The following is a 21,012-nucleotide window of genomic DNA, read 5'->3' as shown; positions in this document are numbered from 1 at the left end:
GATGTCAGCTACCAGGACAACCAGGCTTCATCGCCCATGGACATCCGCACAGCCAGCACCTGTCTGCTCAGCAGGTTGCGTGCCTCCCAGTGAAGGGCTGCACACCATCCGCTCCCCGACCCCCGCCGCCCCAGGTACACCTCCCACCAGGCTGTGCCAGCACATGGTGGGCAGTCAGGGGAGGCGAGCGATAATTGCTTGGTGCAGATTGCAGATGGTCACTTCGTTAGCGCCCGCGTAGGGCCACCCGGTGTGAGGCAGGGGGTCGTCTTTGTCCCTTTGCAGGGACATCTGATCGGTTTGTGCCTCTCCCGGGGCCTGATCCAGTGAGGTGCCGAGCAAGGTCTCTTGCACAAACAGAGTTGGAAAGGCAAAATTATCAGCCGTTTGGGAGAGAGGCTCGGGAAGGAAATTAGAGAATAGCATTTCTGCATCGTGAAGTATTAGGTACAGAGAGTATTAAATTGCTCCTAAATGGTGACAAAGGAGATCTGTTTCACTGTCTGTTTTATTAATTGTTTTAACTAAAGGATGTGTCTCTCTCGTGGGGGAATTGACTGTTAATTCCAAAAGGAGAAATATTGCTGATGCGTTATAATCAGGATACCATGCTAATTTTAAAGGAAATAATAATCGAGTTTTATGTGTTGTGCTTCCAAAATTTATTTACTTGCTAAAACCAGGCCTTTTATTGAGAGTGGTTTCATGCATTCTTTCACCAGTCAAGTCAACATTACTGTCTTTTTAAAACAGCTGTAAATCTCTTTGATTGGGACTTGAGGCTGGAATCATTCGTGCTGTGCTAAACTAAACTGTCTTATCTCCTTGAGTGCTATGCAGCCTCTAGCATGTCCAGAGCTGCATCTGCCCATGGCCTAAGGAGGCCAATATTTGAAAGCTATTAATAAAGACATCTGGGGAGGAGACAGAGACACGCCTTTAACCTTCGGTGCAGTGTGCGAGAAGAGATGACAGAGTAGGAGAGGCATACGTTTCCTTTTTCTCTTTCAAGGATAGGGGTTATTTCTTTTAAGCAGGGACAATCAGTGCCCTGCAAATAACCCATTATTTTCAAAAGAATGCAGGCTGCTGAACATCTGCACCACAGGACCGAAGGCAAACCCAGAGAAAGTTTTCAACATGAATATAGGAGGAAAAAATAAGATGCCCATGAAGCTGGCCCAGGGTCACACCACTCCAGGGAGACTCACACCAATGTCTGACAGCAGGGAGACCCTCAGCCTTTTTCATAGGACTGTCAAGCAAGGAGGCCATAAAGCACCTTTAGTTGGGGTTGAGACCTGCTTTGCATGGGGGAGTCCTGTCTTCCCACTCAGAAAGAATTTCATCTTTTGATGTCCAGGTGGCCCAGAAACAGTTTCAAACCAGTCCCATCATATCTTATTACTCAATCTATCTCAAGTACTACATAATTTGGAATATATGATTCCCCTAGAAACATCAAATTACAAAGACCAGACAAATCCCCAGCTTGCATGATGAGGAGCAAGTTCGTGGTGAAAAGCTAGGCTTTTGAGGCAAGCTGTATTAAAAACCTTTTGGCTGCTAGAGACAGGTAGTGGGAAATTCCCCACCTACCCAAAAGCTGGACGTTTAAGTCTCTCTGTGGCCAGTCTCAAGACCCAGGGACAGCCAGGGCTGATTCACTGCAGATACCCACACTGAAGGTGGCTGAGTTATTTCCAGTGTGTCAAGTGGATGCGACACTGGAGACACAGTCCTGCTCAGACTGCAGCTTGCACAGAGACCGTCTTCATCCAGAGCACCACCTGGGGCTGTGACATCACTCTCAAATGTGCATCATCAAACCAGGGGGAGGAAGAGAAGGGAAACTGGGAGACAGTTCTAGAAAACATTCTTGTTCCTGGTTTTCATCTCAGTCAGGTCTGCTGGAGATACTGCATTTCTGGTGCAAAAGGTGTTGGTGATACGTCCAGAACAAGCTGTACACTTTTGCCCCCATACTCCCTACCTCTACATCTCTGCACAGGAGCCATGTGTTTCTCGCAGCTCACAGGTCAACCTATATGTTTCTCTCATAGATTATGTTAGGATCTGTCTGCTGCACTTTCTGCCAGGCTGGCTTACTTGTGTTCAACACCAGGCAGTCAGGAAGGGACATGCTCATGGCTAGGGGAGAGGCAAGCAAGTTGTCACACTGCAAGGCAGGGCATGCCATTGTATCTGTCATTGCTTATTACGGTAGAAGGAAATGTCCTTCTTTCATTGAAGCCAAGATTTGGCCTCAGCTTTCCTTCCTGCTGCAGTCTCTTCTGCAGAGGAAAAAAACCTCAGTGATTTCAATTGTCTCCTCTGCCACATTTGTCTTTTTGATCTCCACAGTATCCACCAAAGTTAAAGGAAAATCCAAGTACAAGCCCTTACAGAAGTCCTCAGAGAGTACAGTGCTGTTGAGATACAAAAGGCCATCCCTGCCCTTGAGATGAGCAGCACCTATTTCAAAAGAAAGGTCTTTGGTACATTCAGAGCCAAATGTCGTGGCTCTTCAAATAGACAAAGTCTAAGCACACACCTGGCATTTTATGTCTTTTTAAATTAGAAATTTCTCTGAGCTCTTGGGGTGTAACCAGATGATGCCAAGGATGAGAGGAGAGGAGAGGAGAGGAGAGGAGAGGAGAGGAGAGGAGAGGAGAGGAGAGGAGAGGAGAGGAGAGGAGAGGAGAGGAGAGGAGAGGAGAGGAGAGGAGAGGAGAGGAGAGGAGAGGAGAGGAGAGGAGAGGAGAGGAGAGGAGAGGAGAGGAGAGGGGAGGGGAGGGGAGGGGAGGGGAGGGGAGGGGAGGGGAGGGGAGGGGAGGGGAGGGGAGGGGAGGGAAGGGAAGGGAAGGGAAGGGAAGGGAAGGGAAGGGAAGGGAAGGGAAGGGAAGGGAAGGGAAGGGAAGGGAAGGGAAGGGAAGGGAAGGGAAGGGAAGGGAAGGGAAGGGAAGGGAAGGGAAGGGAAGGGAAGGGAAGGAAAGGAAAGGAAAGGAAAGGAAAGGAAAGGAAAGGAAAGGAAAGGAAAGGAAAGGAAAGGAAAGGAAAGGAAAGGAAAGGAAAGGAAAGGAAAGGAAAGGAAAGGAAAGGAAAGGAAAGGAAAGGAAAGGAAAGGAAAGGAAAGGAAAGGAAAGGAAAGGAAAGGAAAGGAAAGGAAAGGAAAGGAAAGGAAAGGAAAGGAAAAGGGAACTTCATGAATCAATACTGCAATTATAACAAGTCTAGCAAACCCCTCAAAACAAAAGTGTGATGATTTTATTGCAATTAAAATTGCTATTTTTTAATACAGAACTCGGAAGCTTTGTTCAAAACTCAACATTTCTATTTAGACCGAAAAATTATAAAGAAAGGAAATCACTGTTTCTAGGGAGCAAGAATCGTCCCACAAATTCTATGCTATTTTCTGACTACCGCTTTTTCTTATTTCTGAAATTTCCATCAGTGCAGTCACTGAGCAGCCTGAAGTACAGATCACATTTGGTTTCATTTCAAAAGTGCTAAAGAGATTAAACAGCTCGTAGATTGGATGATATTGCATGATATGCCTTATATATAATCATTCAGAAACTGGAGTTCAGCTTCCCATTAATTGTGCATTGATTCACTTTAAACAGGCTCTGGAAACAGGCTGAGATGTATTAATAATATTTTATTGTATTTTAACTCACTTCTGCTCTTATTAACTTGTTAATTCCTTTTAATGAATTATTTAGTTTTTCTCATAAGATTTATTAATGTGTCAGACCTTACTTCCACCTGTAGTTTCATATTATATCTGTGGCTGAGAAGAAATACTGAAGAAAAGAAGCAGAAAGAAATGCAGCAGAGTATCTTTGTTCTGGTTGCACTATGCTTGGCCATTTATTATTACTATTTTGTTGCCTTACTCTGCACAAGTAAATTAACCAATGAGTGCCTAAGGATATGTAGCACATGTTCAGGGTTTGTGGCATAGGAGTGGAGAAACAAAGATGGTAATATCAGCTAATAGAACATTGTATCCCGTGAGGGGGTCTCATTTCTTTTGTTTGTATGATTCCAATCAGCAATGCTAACACTATGAATGAAGACAGGCTTTTATGCCTGTGAGCTTCACGCTGGCGTGCTACAGGCTGTCCAGTTGCAACTATTTTCTTCCTGATCAACTTGCAGTTGGGTGCAAAGTCATGCAGTTTTGCTGTTCCCCTCCTTCATTTGACCTTCAAGATCATCTGCAATGTTACCTGTTCAGCATCAAAAAACACAGCAGACTTGGGCAGAGCTGGCATGAGAAACCACAGCAGCCCAAAAGAGGGTAAGGAGAATGGTGAAGCAGTGATTACTTCCCTGCAATAGAAATGGATCCTTTCCTTGTACAGAAAGTTTCCAGCGCCCCAGGTCTGTCAGACTGGAAAGGAAGTAGGCAAACATGAAAAGTTTCATCTTTATTATGAAGAATCTGCTGCTGCCATTACACATGGATCAGAATACATTGAAGTTTTTAAGTGCTTGGACTTCGATCATCTGATTTCCTATACCCTTGTAACAGCCTTTTTCCTGTTAATGTCTATGCGCCCTTATCAGGAAAAACACAGACCCCATACCATGGATACAGTCTTTCCAAGCACAAATTAGCCCAGTATGTTATGCTTCCAAGTTGTGACAACTCATCTGGGATGGAAGATTTGTCACATTTTAGGTTATATATTCATATATATATATATATATATATCTATTTCAAGTAACTTATTCCCCAGTTTATCTTGATTTAAAAGTACCAAGAAAAAAGACTCCAACTATTCCCTGGCTATCCTATTTCACATTTAATCACCTTCTGTATTAAGAGCCTGCACTGCATGAATTCATGTGACTTCAGCTTTCACCCTCCAGCGCTAGTTCCGGAGCCGTGTAGTAGCCAGTATTTTTTCTCTTTCAGTGTCCTCATACTCACACATCATAGCTCAGCTATTTCCATGACCCTTTAGTACTGTTTGCAGTGGTTCCCACCTCCTTTTCACAGTGTGAGTGCCAGAAACACAGGCAGCACATCAGGATCCCTCTCATCAGGTCTTTCATGAGACTTCTCTGCTCCTGCCCATACAGGGCATCCCTGCTCACTTCCTCAGCCCTATCTGAGCACTCCCTATGTCCCTGCTTCACCCTATTGTCTGCCACGTGTCCCTCATGTACAGCTTGTATTCTTAGTGCTGAAATGCATTTTGTTTAAATGTGCCCATCATGCCAAATAATTCTGATCACTTTGTAATTGTCCCCAGTTGGAAATCATGCTGTTTATCACTTAGAGCTGTCTGCAAACTTTTTTTGACAGCAATGTTGCAATTGGTGGTGCAGTCGCTGCCCCTGGAGGTGTTCAAGAACCATGTAGATGTGGCACTGAGGGACGTGGTCAGTGAGCATGGTGGGGATGGGCTGATGGTTGCTCTAGATGATGTTAGTGGTCTTTTCCAACCTTAATAATTCTATGGTTCTGCGATTCTAATTCAAGACCACTGAAAAAAAAGGTTGAATACCATCATCTTTAATATCTCCTTGTTTTCTTTCCTCTGCTGGTTGCAAACACTGATTTGCTGTGTTCATCACTCCTCTTTTGCTGTGTCTATGGTATGGCTTTTTTGGGGTAACATGGCATGTGGTTTCTATTTCCAGTTGTGCATCTTCTCCATAAACCTTCAGGCTGTGATTCGGGGACTCTTCTGCCCTTTGACAAAACCAGCACATCTCCAGCAGGTCCAGAAGTTGTTCCTGCCACCTACATGGAAAGAACCTCCACTAAAATCTCTCATAAAACTTCTCTTTGCCCACTCAGGCTGTCAGACAGCTCTACTGGGAGAGGAGGACTAAGCTAGTGGAGGAACCAGATCTCAAGCTTGACCACGGGTTCAAGCCTCAGACTCTTCAAAGGGCATGTCCTTGTGTTATTTCCAGATAGCTCCAGGCTGACAGGAAGCTGCACAGCTGGAGGCAGTGCATCAGAGTAACAGTGGTATGTGGCTTTTGGTCGACTGTGGAGAATGGGCAAAGCAAGGCCACATCTGACTGCTGCAGGCCGCGCAGACATACCCCGGGGGCATAAACCAGCAAGCTGTTTCATGTGGCCTCCCCTTCCCCCAGCATACAGCAGACTAGAAACCCAGCATCACAGCACTCCAGCAGATGGATAAAAAAACAACAAAGCCAAGCTGAGAGCTATGCCCAGCAGCTCTTAAACTGTAGCAAAGGCCTGCATGGGACCATTTTTCAGTGGGGCGTGAGGAGGGCAGGAGCAGCCAAGGGAAATGTGCTGGCTGCCAAGTGATGGTGGGAGATGGCATAATATCCTGAGATAGGTGGGAGGTGGCTCAGCATCTTAGTGACCTCATCTGCAGCACCTGCACCTTCCAGCCCTGGACAGCAGCCGGCCACATGGCCAAGAGAGATGACAGACGGCCGCCTTCCTCCTCTGGCCTCTGCCCTTAATGCAGCCAGCCAGGAATTCCTCATGCCATAGTTTTAAGCAGATGGGAAGCGGGGGGAAAAAAAAAAAAGAAAGAAAGAAAAAAAGAAAAAGCATTTGGATGGCATTTGCCTACCCTTGGCCAAATTTCAGGCAGAAGTTTACTCATTCAAAAAAATACAGATAGCAATCTTGACTTTTTTGTTTGCTGTTTGGATTTGCAAAAGTACCAGGAAGCAAAGGTGCTCTGGAACTAATTTCTATTGTGTTCCCCAGACAGCTTGGTCTGTAGCATAAATCCTACTAATAGATGACCTCAGATGTTGCCTTTTGAGCGGCGATGAGTTTTTGAAGAGCATGAGCAATGTTTTTCTGTGGCTCTATAATTTGCCTTCTGAATAAACAGTCTTCTTTCCTCCCTACTCCCACGTGTGACTGCTTCATCAGCACTTCCCTGGCACGCTGAACTATAAACCCTCTCTTTTCCACAGCTGCACTTACACCAGTAAAACTCTTAATGCCATCGGTAGGTAAAAATCTCCCAACCTTCTCCCCATTCTCCTTGTGTGCACATTATAGATTTCCAAGGAAAAAAGTTGGCTTGTCGTGCTATGGTGAGCCCTTGAATTGATGAGAAGAAAGGCACTGGAACAAGTGCCAGAGTGGCCATCCTGGCATGGGCTGCTGAACCCAGCTTCCTGAAGGGAAGAAGGTAGCTGAAGCTGGAAATAGTATGCAATGTTATTATCCTCATCTGTCGAGTGCCCAAAAGCAGGCTTTCATCCGCTGCGAAGAAGTCCTCTGCAGTCTCATTAACAGTGGCCAATGCAGTGGAAACTTCTACGCATGTCTTTATTGGAAAACCCTGATCAAGAGATTTAAAACATTACCTTGGAACTTGTTTCCCTGTTCCTCTCTCACTCCTACATGCTATCCTTTTCAAGTTCACGAGTCTCTGACTTCCTGATGGTAAGGCATCCTCTCAGAATGTAGATGCTGCAAAATGGGAGTGCTAACGCCAGAAAGATCAGAACTTCAGCGCTTAGATGGGATTTTAATATAAGGACATGCAAAATTCAGTGCTAACGCTATCTTTCATTTTCTTCTGCTTACCTGTCTGAAGTGGGCTCTTACTAAAATCCCTTTTACACTATTTGCCCAAAATATGTAAAAAACAGGGAAGACATACCACAGCAGAAAGGATGAATGATAGCTGAACTTTCCCAAGTAGACCTTCTCTCAGAAGAAAAATGCTGTGACTTTGGATTTTAAGACCTGTTCTGAGACCCATACCCTCTGCCTACCTCCTCTCCAGCACATTCACCTTGAGAAGCCATGGGGCACAGCAGCCCTATTGGGCTGTGGGCTGCACACAGGTTTAACACATATGTTCATGCTCTGCATCTGTCGCTGTATGTAATTGCGCTTCCCTACTGCTGTTTGCACAGTGTGGGACCACTATGCAGAACTATAGCTCTCTCATTATTAGAGTGCTTGGATTTAATCAAGGTTACTGTAGCTTAGGGATGACACAGGCTGCCCAAGGAATAAACAGCATCCCAAACTAGATTAACTAGCCAAATAAATAGATAAAGAAGAGGGAAAGGAAGCAGTGTCTTTGTTCCTTTCACTTTGCACTTCTGCATTCCAGCTGCCAGAGCCGTGGGCCAGCCCTTGCTTTTGCAGGCAGCCAGAACTGTAGGCTGTGTGCATGCTTTCTTTTGTATCAGAGCTGCTGGGCTTAGTGCTGGACAGACAGGCTGGATGCCTGTTGGCGTTGGGAGGACAGCCTTAGGTCACCCCCCCAGCTCATTCTGCCATGGAGGAGCTGGGGGCAGTAGAGGGAGGACGGAGGAGGGAGACGAGAGCCAGGAGTCCTGCAACTCTGTGGTAGCCACAGTGCCCTATGCCATAGTCCTGCCACACCTAAAAGCCTGGTTAGATTTTTACTATCTGTAAATATTATGCTCGCCACTGTCTAATTAATTTTGCAGTCACACTTGAAGTTTTCATAGTAGGTCATGGATTCTGCAAACAGCTGTGCCTGTCAAAGACTATCATTCCTAACTGGAGGTTACCATGCCCCTACCAGAAAGCATTGTCACCTCCATTCTTCCAAGAAAAGGGCACACAAGCCCTTCCTCATCTGCTTCAAGCTAGACAGTTAGCAAAACTGCCTTCCTCAGCAGTGTAAATCACCCAGCTGCCTTGCCCGGCAGCTCCCACTGGATCACATCTTCTGGCAGGAGTAGTACTTCCAGCAACAATGACATCCAACCTGTGTAGTTCAATGCCAAGAGAACGTGCACCTATAGCTTCACTCTGCAGAACCATCCACAGGCCAATCTGGCATGTGCATCCATTTCCTGATCGCATCTACCAGTGTGTTCTTCTGACACACGTCCCCATCCCCACATCCTGTGGATATCTCAGAAGGCTCTGTGACTACAGCAAGAACAGATATGTCTCAGCTTGATGTCCACTTCTGCTGTTTGCAATTTTATGGCTGTGGAAAAGGTATGCGCTTGACGTTCACTAGTATCACATTAGTATCACTAAGTAATCACATTTTCTCATAGTCACAGTGCTTTGGATTTGGACTTTGTTGTTCTCCCCAGCAAGTCAAAATCAAGCCTGATCACCTGGGGTAGAACTCCTGAGTGAAAAACAAAGAGTGGTCAGTGGACATATCTCCCTCCTGCTTCAGAAAACCAGTAAATCAGGTAACACTATGTTGTTCTTGAACCAATTTCTCAGTATGTGCTTATGGACTGCTGCAGGCATCATCTTTAAAGGCACAAAAGATGTCTTTAATTTCTTCCGGGTGGGCAATACTGTTTGCTAGCAGCTAAATTTTGAGTGATGGATTGCTGCAAAACTCGTGTCAAAACACACTACTCAATGCTTGACAAAAGCTAGGCATCTCCTAACAGGAGCCAAAACAGTCAATACACTTCACAGTGTAATTGCAGCCTCCTTAGGCTTAGCACAATGTAGTAGAAAACCATAGACAAACAGATGTGTTTTCAGTTTTACCTTTTTTTCCAAGGCTGGAGTATTTAATCAGTTGTAGGATACAGTTAATGTTTGTTTAGGATTCACTACCTGGAACTCTGTCCCATGAGGATTGTGGATCACTCCTCTTTTAATAGCTGGCCAGAAAAAAGCAAGTCATTTACTCAGGTGGAACTGCCTTGAATGGAGGACTCAGTCATGGATGGAGGACTCATGGGGAACCAGCTCAACGATTTAGGGCTCTCTTGAGCTGAAATTGAGGAACAATGTCAAATCCACTTGGACGCAGAAGATCCAGAGATCTGGAGACTGTATCTTCGTAGCACCTCATGGAGTCCCACCTCTGGTGCACCCTAGCTGGGCAGCAAAGAGTTTGGTTTTGTCTGCTCTCTTCAGGAAGATCCGGGCCTTGCTTTCAGGTTGTAATTGCGTAGCACTGAAGCAATCGTTGCAATTAATGCTTTTTAAATAAAGCTGCCTAAATAATCCCTGCACAATTGTAAGCTGTATAAACACATTTCAATCTTTTTTTCCCATATGAAATTTCCAAGCTATTTGTGCTTGTCCTCACTTACCCAGAGCTTACTGGGACACAAAGCCTGAGGAATTTTAAGCACCACTGCAAAGTGCTGTTCCTCATTAAATTCTGTCCTTCCACACCCACGTCCCCTCTCCTCCCAGCATTAGGTGCAGCTGTACCTCACGGCACAAAGCCATCAGCCCCTAGAAGTGATGATAGCCTATTTCAGGACTGCAGCACTGCTGTGAACAAGGTGCTCAAGTATGATACATTATCCCTCCAAGGCTGAAAATATCACCTCTGCGATGCTCCTAAACTCTGAGCTAGGTGAGGTTAACACCATAGCTCAGGTTTCTCATGTGATAGAACATTATGCTCCTAACCAAAAAATCAAGACTGTTTATACATACAGCACGCTGAAGCTTATTATCATTTGCACTGCTCTGTGTGTGATTTATGTCATATCCTATGTGGGCAGAACAGTTTTGAGCACAGAATACTGTTCTAATAAGCTTTAACACATATAACAGAATTTGGTTAATTATCACTAGTAGTGGAAACCCCAGGATGAATTACTTTATTTTCATAAAATCATGGAACCATAGAATTGTTCAGGTTGGAAAAGACCATAAAGATCATCAAGTCCAACCACAACCTAACCATAGTACCCTAACTCTAACAACCCTCCACTAAATCATGTCCCTGAGCACCACATCCAAATGGTTTTTAAACACATCCATTTTATAAATTCTCAACTATGAGACCAAAGACTGTCAAACAAAGCAGCACAGGATACATCACCAGATACAGGACTCATTTTCTTGATAGTTGTAGTGTAGTTTAAATGTCTATACTATACTTAGGTAAAAGCTTACACTGAGATATTCTCCGTGTAAGCTTTCACTCAAAATAGTTTTAATTTACTTACAGTGGCACAACATGTTCTGTGATAAAAACCCAAAGTGGTCCAGCAAAATAGAACTCTACAATTGCAATACTGCACACAGCCCGAATTAGAAAAACAAAGGGATATCTGCTAGTGTCTGTGCAGTAAAGGACAGATTTATTTTAAACTAGCCTTTTTCTGCTCTGTCACATTAATGACCTGTACTGTATACCATGCCATTCAAATGTTTAAATAAAGGTTTAAGTAGGTACTTCCATGACAGCAACCACTTTTCTCTGACTCTATGTGTTTATAAAATTGTAAGCACCTGAAATATGACTCTTCTGAAAGTTCATTTGAACTCAAAATTCTCCCACACAGACGAGATGAATCTTCCTCCAAGCAGAATGCACTTGCTAGCCCTATCAGAGAGAAACACCACACAAAACTGCTGGGAACAAACTGAAGAATACTATCCTGTTGCAACTGCCTGGGGTCAATGAAGAAGATATTAGTTTTATTTTTAGCTAGCTTTTGTAGCCTGATTGAGTTTTCCATTAGATAATCCAGTAGAGGTTCTCTTCTCTGCTGCTTTGGGTTTCTTTTTAATCATGAAATTGGCCACATTATTAATTATGAAGTCCTTAATAAGCCATTGACTGTTTAATGTGAATCAGAAGCAGCAAACACTGGCATCCCTTGACTAAATTTGTTCGTAGTTTTTTAATAGAAACTCTAAGATGTTCATCGCTGAAGTATCCCAGTACCTCTCAAACAATAAAGAATTTGTTCTCATGATACCAATGCAAAGTGGAAAAGTGATGTAAAAGGAGGCTAACAAGTAGTGAATGGAGCACAGATCAATTAAAATACTTGCTTGTAGTCTCAGAGGAAACTAGCAGTATCAATGCCAAGACATAATGGCTGTTTATTGGTTGGTCTTACCCGATGACCATTTTACAGTCCCTTGACCATCTTGGTTTTATTTTTTATTTTAGATTGGAAGACTACAGACAGAAGAACAGGCTGCAAATGAAAATCAAGGGCCAAACTTGCTGGCAGATTCTGAACATGTGTTTCCTTTTGTGTGAAGCTTCAGTCTTTGATTGGAAAAATCTACACCATGGTCTTTTTAGTGATGCTAGTAGTAAGGTTTCAGAGATAAATTAGATCTCCAGAAGTCATGAAGTTCATGTAAAAAATATTTTTATATTTTTCAAATAAATACTAGTTTGAGTTTTCTTTTTCCTTCTATTCATATTTGCTCTGAAGAACTCTTGAAATTTGTATGCAATGCCTTCAGGTGCTGGGTTTTGTCTTAAAGACAAATATCCAAGGTTGTAAAACTCATGGAAAAAAAATTGCTAGAGTTGGTAGTGTATTTATTTAATAGCATTGGTTTTTCAGGAGTATTATCCCTAGCAACTTCACTTAGTAGCAGGCAAATATGAACATTGTAGTCAGAATTTCAGTATTATTGAGTTGTCTGCTTCTGAACAAAGATGTAGATTTGGATCCCAAAGCAGTGTTATTGGTGTTGTCAGGTCCTCACTGGCTATAAAGCAATGCTCACAACAAGAGGAGAAGATCAGGATTTACTGCTGCAGTAGACAAGCACCCAGGTGCTAATGCCTCCGTGTGTTTGCTCTCTACAGCTTGCACAGAAGATGAGTGAGAGGAGTCACCGGCAATGGTTTGATGCAATTGCCTACAAGGCAGAGATGCCCCTGTGATGCTATTGTGTTAACCAAGGCTGGGACAGCCAGCAGGTACAGCTACCAGGAGTCTCAAGCTGCACCTGAGGTCCAAGGCAACGCCCTCCATGCTTCCCATGGCACAAATCCCCATTGTTCAGACAAAAGTGTTGAACCCAATACTATCTATCTGAACAGAGCAAGGTACATGGCACTCAGTTGGTCAGACATGTTTGGGGCAGCTGAATGAACGCATAGCAGGATGATACTCACTCAAGGGGAGATATGCTCAAACATTAATTTTCCTGAACAAAATATTTAAAATCCTTTGCTACAACACATGATCCTTCTGCCTTTCCCTATCAACATCCACTTGCCACTGTATCTGTTTCTAGTGGAACCTGGGTGAGTCACTTATCTGACACACATTTTGCTGCCCTGGTAATAATGGCATTGTGTTGTTGGCTTTGTGTGATTGGCAGTCAAAACATGGTGTAAATCACAAAGAAGGAGGAAACTCCCTCTTTGGAATTCTCTATCTTTTCGTAAAAATATTTAATCTATGCACATACCTATATTTTCAGTGTGTAGAACATATCTAGTCTTGCTCTTAAAATGGTAGTTTTGTCTCTGTTGGGTTGTGGGGCTCTTACACAGGGTTTTGTGGCTAGGAGCCTTTAATTCCTCTCTTCACCCACTTTTTTTGCTCTTAAAATAAGTGTTTTGATCAGAAGCTAGAATACTGGAACTGGCCGAGAGTTTATGCAAATCCAGCCAAAGCTTTTTGCCCCGTTGATTCAATCTTCCCTTTAATCCTCATGATGATCCGCAGTAATGGATAAAAATTCTAAGCAGGAACAGGAACAAAAGCCCTCAGGAAGCAATTTTGATTGCTGTGAGGAAGCACTTGAGGCTCTTGGCCCTAGGGAACTCTTCCCAGTTCATTGGAGGCGTTCAGATACCATGGTGATGGGGGACTTCATGAATAACGAGATAGATAAATGGTGAGTGCTTTTGATCTCTGCTAGCCTGTATTTCATGTTGTCAACTGGGGAAGAGGCTATTCAAATCTGTCGGCTGCAGGAGGTCAGCCAGGAGAGAGAAAATGTCTTCATTACAGCCTTCTGTTCCATCAGGCCTCCCAGATGACCCCGCTGCCCAGGCTTGTCAGTCAGACACGGAAAATTTTCCAACTGAGGGAAGGCATCGCTGCGCCAGATTTATCTCTGGTGTTGGAGCTGGGAGGCAGCAGCAGGAGACCTGTACAGCCTTCGCTACTGCTGTGCATCTCCTGCACCGGGACAAATGTGTGCTGTCCCCAGCTGGGTATGTGTAGGGAAACCACGCTGGTTTTGCTGGGTGCTATTTTCAGTGCCACTTGGGTGCAGGGCTCAGAAGGAAGGCATGAGCTGCATGGTTACAGAAGAGTCTTACTTGGTAGTTAGAAGTATCTAAATATTAATTACATTTTCTGCACTGATTCTTTCCCATCAGCGAGTCCCCTTTCATCATACATTTCAGGCAATGGAAATGGAGTTCATTTTAGTTTACATTTCAAGCTGAAATGAATTTCTAGAGCTTCTTTAAAGATCGTGCTCTGGTTCTGCAGGCACAGCCCTGCTGAGATCTGTGGCAATGCTCAGGAAGGAAACCTGAGCAGGTTGTCACAACCTCCTAATGGGGAAGGAAGATTTTGGCTATTCAGGAGGAAGAAGGAGGGCACATTTTTGCAAGGAGATGTGTACAAAACTGCAATGAGAATTCCAATTCCATTATTTGGTAATGAGATTTGTAAACCTCATGTTCACAGGCTGAGATAAACAATATATGCTTCCTGAATTCCTCTTGGAAGAAGAGTCCCTTACAGCACAGCTAAATTACACAGTAAGTTATCATTTATAAAGAATGAAAATGGGAAAAGGAGTGAGTGAAATTAATTTACATCTAAAGGATTTCCCAGTTTTTTGATTGAAGGGCAGAGGAAGCAGTGTCCTCCAAAACCACACGCTAAATGGGGATAGTTTTACTACATCAGATCATTTCCAAAAAGCATTAAAAAATGTTCTCTTTACTCAAGCCAGACAGGTTTTAATAGTATCAAAGCAAAATATGGTCTGCTATTAGCATGAAATAACATTAGCATAAATAGAAAAGAGTCAGGATGCTAAGAAAGAATTCCACATAAGTGGCCTGCTCATTTCACTAGACATCACTGTGGCTGAGAAACTGTGAAATTTCCATAATAATCGAGTGCAGAGGAAAACAAACAACAATTTTATTGATAGGGAAATTACATCCTGTTGCTGAATGTAAAACTGCAGCACTGTACAATGGCCCCTTAACAGCACAGAAAATGTATATTAATTTGTAAGTGTAAATGAAATGTAAATAAAATACTCGGTTCAATCTGGCCTCAGAAATTTCCTGACAGTGTTTCAGTGTAGAAACCCAGGAGACATATATTTGGATTCCATATCCTAGACCCTAAACTAATGGCATCTGATACGTTTGTGGATAAGATTTATTCAGCTGCTGCGTGGTGATACACTCGTGACAGAAAATGCAGTACCAGCCGGTCTGTGAGATGGTGATGGCTTTGGAGGAGAAGGGCTCCTTGAGGTTTTCTGTTTGCTTTCTTTTTTAAAAAAGAACATCTTTCAGTATTTTGTAGCAATAATCCCAGATATTACAGTCTGAAGCAATACTGCTGCCGTGCTTAGGACTGTTACATCGGTGCTGGATTGCATTTCCAAGGGGAAGCAAACAACCCTTTTTTCCAGACTGGAGAGAGTAAGAATACCAGCTATGGAAAACAAGTTCAGATGACAGTGACCATAGGTGAGATTGTCATCCCATGGATGCAGATCTGAGAGCTGGGCAGCCAACCCCCAACCCCTCTGGGGCTGAGCGTGCATGGTGACAGTGCAGAAGCTGCTTGTGTTGCTCAGTGGGCATCCTTGTGCCAGCAGCAGCAGCAAGCCAGGCAGCGGTTCTGGCAGGACATTCCTCCTTCTTGCCCGTCCATGTGCCCAGGCACTGGAGACCCCTCTCAGGAGGCTGCCACCTCCTGCAGCCCTAAACCCTCCTGCACGGCCAGGCTGGAGCACTACCCTGCCAGCACAGCAGCGCTCTGCATCCCCTGTGCGCTCTGCACAGCAGTAAATGATTTCCCTCCAGGGCAGTGCAATGGAGAAAAGGGCCCTGAAATTCAGCCGTGAGCCGCCCTGAAGATGGCTCGTCCTAAGAAACGTGTCTGGGGGAGAAAGGTTGGCAGGGGGAGGGGAGAGATTGTGTGGCTGCACAAAGCCAGTGGAACAGTTAATGCTTTAACCTTGCGTATAATTTATACAATAAACAAAGTCACATGTTTCTCTAATAATTTAGATGTAAGCAAATGTTGATTTATTCAGGAAGGCTACTGCCAGCAGCAAAGCCTGCAGCACTGAAATTTGAATTAAACTAGGACAGAAGCAGGCTAGTCTATAATAACATTTGTATAATTTTATTTTTGCCCTTGGCTCAGTTCATTTCCTTCTACAGTAGATGCATGAAATTGGTTCTTCAGCCACCTTTAGCTGATGTTCATTGATATCGGGGGTAGGCAGAGAAGCAAGAGAATGTAACCTTTTTAGACTTTGTGTTTGCAATTGCAGGGCCATGAATTCCTAGGTCATTTACGCCAATAATTTTCTTCTCTGCCTTCCCTTCCTGCAGTAATTTCTGAGCAGCACCATTTAACCTGGAGTGATGGGGCTTTTCCCCCCATTTTTCCTGCATGGAGACTTCTAGAATAGAGCCTGTTAAACAGATGCAAATGTTGTGTTGTTTTTATTCTTTTATTCAGGCCTGAGGGCATGAAATTGGAGTTCTCTTACTCTGCTTTCAACAAGAAAGAAAGGGACCGTACGATACTTTTAAACTGATGGTGAAAAAATGAGCACTAGCACACATATCTGGAGCAGATCCCTTGGATTGGCTTCCCTTCCAGCATGGAAGGGAAAATACACTGGTTATCAGGAAAGATGTAGAGCAGTGAGAGGCAGCAATTTCGTCAAGGAATTCTGGTGGAAGAGGAAACCCTGCTCCCTGCTCAGAGGACTCACATGGCAGAGAAAAAATATTTTGCTTTTTCTCCAGGGAACCTGCAGTAGGTCTCCAAGGGAACCCAGAGGATACTGCTCAGGGGTGGAAATGTTTTGTCCTCGGACTGACAGTTCATAGTTCATAGAATAGTCTGGGTTGAAAAGGGCCACAGTGATCATGCAGTTTCAATCCCCCTGCTATGTGTAGGGTCACCAACCACCAGACCAGGCTGCCCAGAGCCACATCCAGCCTGGCCTTGAATGCCTCCAGGGATGGGGCATCCACAACCTCCTTGGGCAACCTGTTCCAGTGCGTCACCACCCTCTGAGTGAAAAACTTCCTCCTAATATCTAGCCTAAACCTTCCCTGTCTCAGTTTAAAACCATTCCCCCTTGTCCTATCACTATTCACCCTCGTAAATAGCCGTTCCCCCTCCTGTTTATACGCTCCCTTCAAGTACTGGAAGGCCGCAATGAGGTCTCCCTGGAGCCTTCTCTTCTCCAAGCTGAACAATCCCAGTTCCCTCAACCTTTCCTCATAGGAGAGGTGCTCCAGCCCTCTGATCCTTTCAGTGTCCAGGCATTGGTAGACATCCTGCTGTGGAGGGGATAGCTGGTATGGTGGGCTGTGACCCCATATCTCCAGCACCGGGTGGATTGACACAGCAAGCTTGCTTTAAATGCCCCCACAGGAATGGTGTTCACTTTTCCCAAGCCAAAATTTATGCTCTTGTGATGAGGACCAGAGATGTGAAAGGAAAGGGTAGGCCAGAGAGGAGGCAGGGGAATACAGGGAAACCGGAGCTGATTACACACTGGCAGAAGAGTAATAATGTCTCCACCTGGCAATGTGACAGGGATCATCTTTTAACCGCAGCCAGGATGAGGGAGACTGTTGCAAAGGACTGACTCAAGCTGTTTTCTTCCAGACTTAAACCTGGCCAGGTGCAAAAACAGGAATGCCTATCACAAACCCAGGTAGTAATGCTCTTACACACAGCACTCATGTATTCGGTGATTTCATGGCTGTGGCATTTGCTGAAAAGTAGCTTCATTTCTGCAGTCCTTTAGGTTGCTTAGAAGAGCTCCTTAACGTGAGTGAAATTCAAACCAAGACCTGTGGGCCCAGGGTAGTTCCTGGGAATTTTGAGCTGCGCTCAGCTATCCCAGCAGGCACAGGCCTTCTCTGTGTCACTGGCAAAGATCGAGCTGACAGCACGTGAGCAGAAACAGCCACCTGATGGGAAGCCATGGCTGACTGCCAGGGTGGGAGATGCAGGCCTCAAGTTCCTCCCTTAAAAACACCACAACCCCGCTCTCCTCACTACATAGAGATAACAAAAACGGCAGCAGCCTCAGGAGAGTAAAACCCTGAGCAGGAGTGGCTGCCCAGCCGGGTGTCGGCCGTGTCTGTCAGAGGGACATCTACACCATAGTTATAGTTAGACATCTCTGTTACAGTCTGAACTGGTCAGACATTAACTGCAAATAGCTTTGTGGGGCAAAACAGAAATTGCTCTGAACGTGTTGCAGTTTTACCCAATTTTGTAAGCATTTCTACTGGTCCTCAATTCTAACACTGTGAGTTACAGATGCCTTGAGTCTTATGGTCTTACGGTCCCACGTGCATCATCTCACCAGAAGACTAGGACTCACATCTGAGTCTCCTTCAATCAGCTTTCCCGGACCACTGTGAAGAAATTGGGCCAGCCTCTGTGTTACCATCACATCCATCCACCTCTGCACATAGCAATACCTGCAACAGCCTGCTCCAGCCCCTGATCCTCTTCCAAGGTACCACAAGCAAGGGAAGGGCAATCAGCAATATTTCCTTTGCAAAGCCTGAAAGAACCGGGAGCAGATTGTGACAGCGACAGTCACGGCCTCCCAGGTTGCTCCCTCCTTAGGTCATGTGCTGCCCCTGACCTGGGGCAAAGTCACGGCTAAGCCCTTCGTTCCCTTATTATTAATTAAAACTTTGGATGAAATCCTCAGCTGGAGTAAATGCTCATTGCTCCTGGCCCTCACCCACTGGTTTTTGAAAGCATACAGAAGTAGCCACAATTCTGTCATTAAAACTCAACTGGGATCACACTTTTGTTGTCAAATAAATAAGTATCACTGCATCCCATTTAGCTCTGCTAATGCCACATTAGAAATAGCATGTGTTTAACAAAACCATGCTTTCCCCTTTTTCAAAAAGCCATAAATGAAGCATTAAAAGTCCCAATCCATCACGGTGACATCAGATCAGTGGACCGTGACTTTTATGACATCAGAGCAATTGATTATATGACTCTTTTATGTGTAGCCCGCTATGCAGAGATTGCTCTTCTCTCCATATATTACATCCTAACATCCTGGAATAATCTCTAGAGATAAAAGGGAATCACTGTGAAGCGGTGAAGTACAGTAGTTACAGAATTGCCATAAAGCTGTCATAAAAATTGTAGAAACAGAAATGCCTTTAAAGATGGCACTGTTCCATTATGGGTCCCTAGCTAACAGTCTACAGTTGCCCTATGCACACCTCACTATATTTACTGCTTCTGGATATTCCTGTGCCTTTTTCCCAGAAGCTTCTGTGGCTACCAAGATGTGCAAGGCTGTTTGCATGCATACTGCAAGTTCCTCCATCCTGTTACATCATCGCTAACAGAACTGGTGCTTTTGCAATAGGCTACAGGCAAGGCTTCAAAATAGCTTCAAATAGCCAGGAAGAAGCTGACAGCGAATGGAAGGTGTGAGCTGTTGGTTGCCATGAAATTGCTGAAAGACAGATATTCTGTGGTGCTTATAAAGAAAAGTGCTGTTAAAATTAAATTTGAGGTACATAATAAATAGTTCTTTCTTGCTGAAAGGTGACATGGAAAGCTCTGTCTGATTTTTTTACCATAAAACCATTCATGTTTGAACCCAGTCAACATGCAAGGTGCTGTGCTGTGTAGCTGTGCATTCTCTGGTGCTCTCCAGGTTATCTACTGGGAGCAGTGAGCAAGCCAGTGTTCCTTTTTCTCAGGTACAGATTTGTTGTTGTACGGGAGGATAAGTCCCAGCAGGCAAAGATAAATGTTTTCTCTCATTTCTCCCTCTTTTCTAATCTCAAGGCAATTTAATGTAAGCAGAAAGGTGCTACAGTCCTAAGGAAGGTGTAAGTCATCTGAGAAGTTTATGCCTCAGGGTACTGGAAGCTGAGCTCTGGCAAATCTCTCCCCTGCTGCTGCAGATGTCCTTGTGCCCAGAGCCTGTCCTGCTGCCTCTGCTCCTGCAAGGGGTGGCCTCTGGCAGAGGAGAGGGACTGGGGAGCAAGGGCTGCCGTCCCCTGAGCAACTGCAGCTGCTGCTGCTGTGTACGTGAGCAGGCAGCTATAGCCCATCCCCAGGTTGTTTGCCTCGCTAGAGCAATACAGCAGCTTCATCAAACACTTCAGCATCTGTAAAATACTTTGGGATCCTTACACAGAAGGCACCATAGAAAAGATGTATGTATAATACAATTTTTCCACAGGAAACCCTTGATGCCAACATCCTCCAGTCACCCTCAGAAATGACACAGTGCAGCCCTCTTCTTCCTCTGTCCTTCCCGACCAGACATATTTTGGCAGGCTCAGAGATAGTCTAAACTATCTAAGGTTGATGAATGGTTAGCATTTATCCCTTTCACAAGGATCTGAGCTCTGTTTTACTAGGGCCAGGGGGAAGAGATGTGTGGCCAGGACCTTTGCAAGAGCCCTTTGCAGAGTCCAGGGTGATTTCAAGGGCAGCTTATGGCATAGGATATTGACAACAACAGAGCCTGGCTTGAACATCCACCCTTAACTCCCTCTAATTTATATGCAGACCAAGCAACAACATTATTGTTCAGCTGGGGGCATATTTAATTGCTGAATGTTCTGCAGATGTCTTGCAGGCTGGATAGATAAAGGCATTTAAGTTGCTGACTTATAACAGCACATCTTTCTTCTTTTAACATAAAAATTCTTACCTTCTTTGATGGATGTGGAATTTTTAGGACTGAAATCTTTAAAATAGTTTAACAAGCATTTAATTCCCCAGCACTGCAAAGAAGCAGTTAAATCCTGATGTCTTTTCAATCAGAAAAATAAAGGAGAACATCTTTATTACTGTAAACACACTGCTTTCACCTGGTATGAAATCCAGGAAGGTCTATTGTTTCTCTAAACCCAGCAATACAGCGTGTCAGGCTCCAGCCAGACACCGAAGAAACTGCAGTTCATTTAAGTGAGAGCAGCCTGCTCAGAGCTGAATGAGGCACACAAGGAGTCACGAGCCTTGTCTCAAGGAGTGTGCGACCCAAGGGCAGTCGTGCAAAGCTCTGCTGGTGCCAGGATCCAGCATGGCTCCCATTCA

This window comes from Gallus gallus, chromosome 2, assembly GCF_016699485.2.
Source record: "Gallus gallus isolate bGalGal1 chromosome 2, bGalGal1.mat.broiler.GRCg7b, whole genome shotgun sequence".
Taxonomy (NCBI): domain Eukaryota; kingdom Metazoa; phylum Chordata; class Aves; order Galliformes; family Phasianidae; genus Gallus; species Gallus gallus.
The sequence above is the reverse complement of the archived record's forward strand: the minus strand, read 5'-3'. Positions refer to the sequence as shown.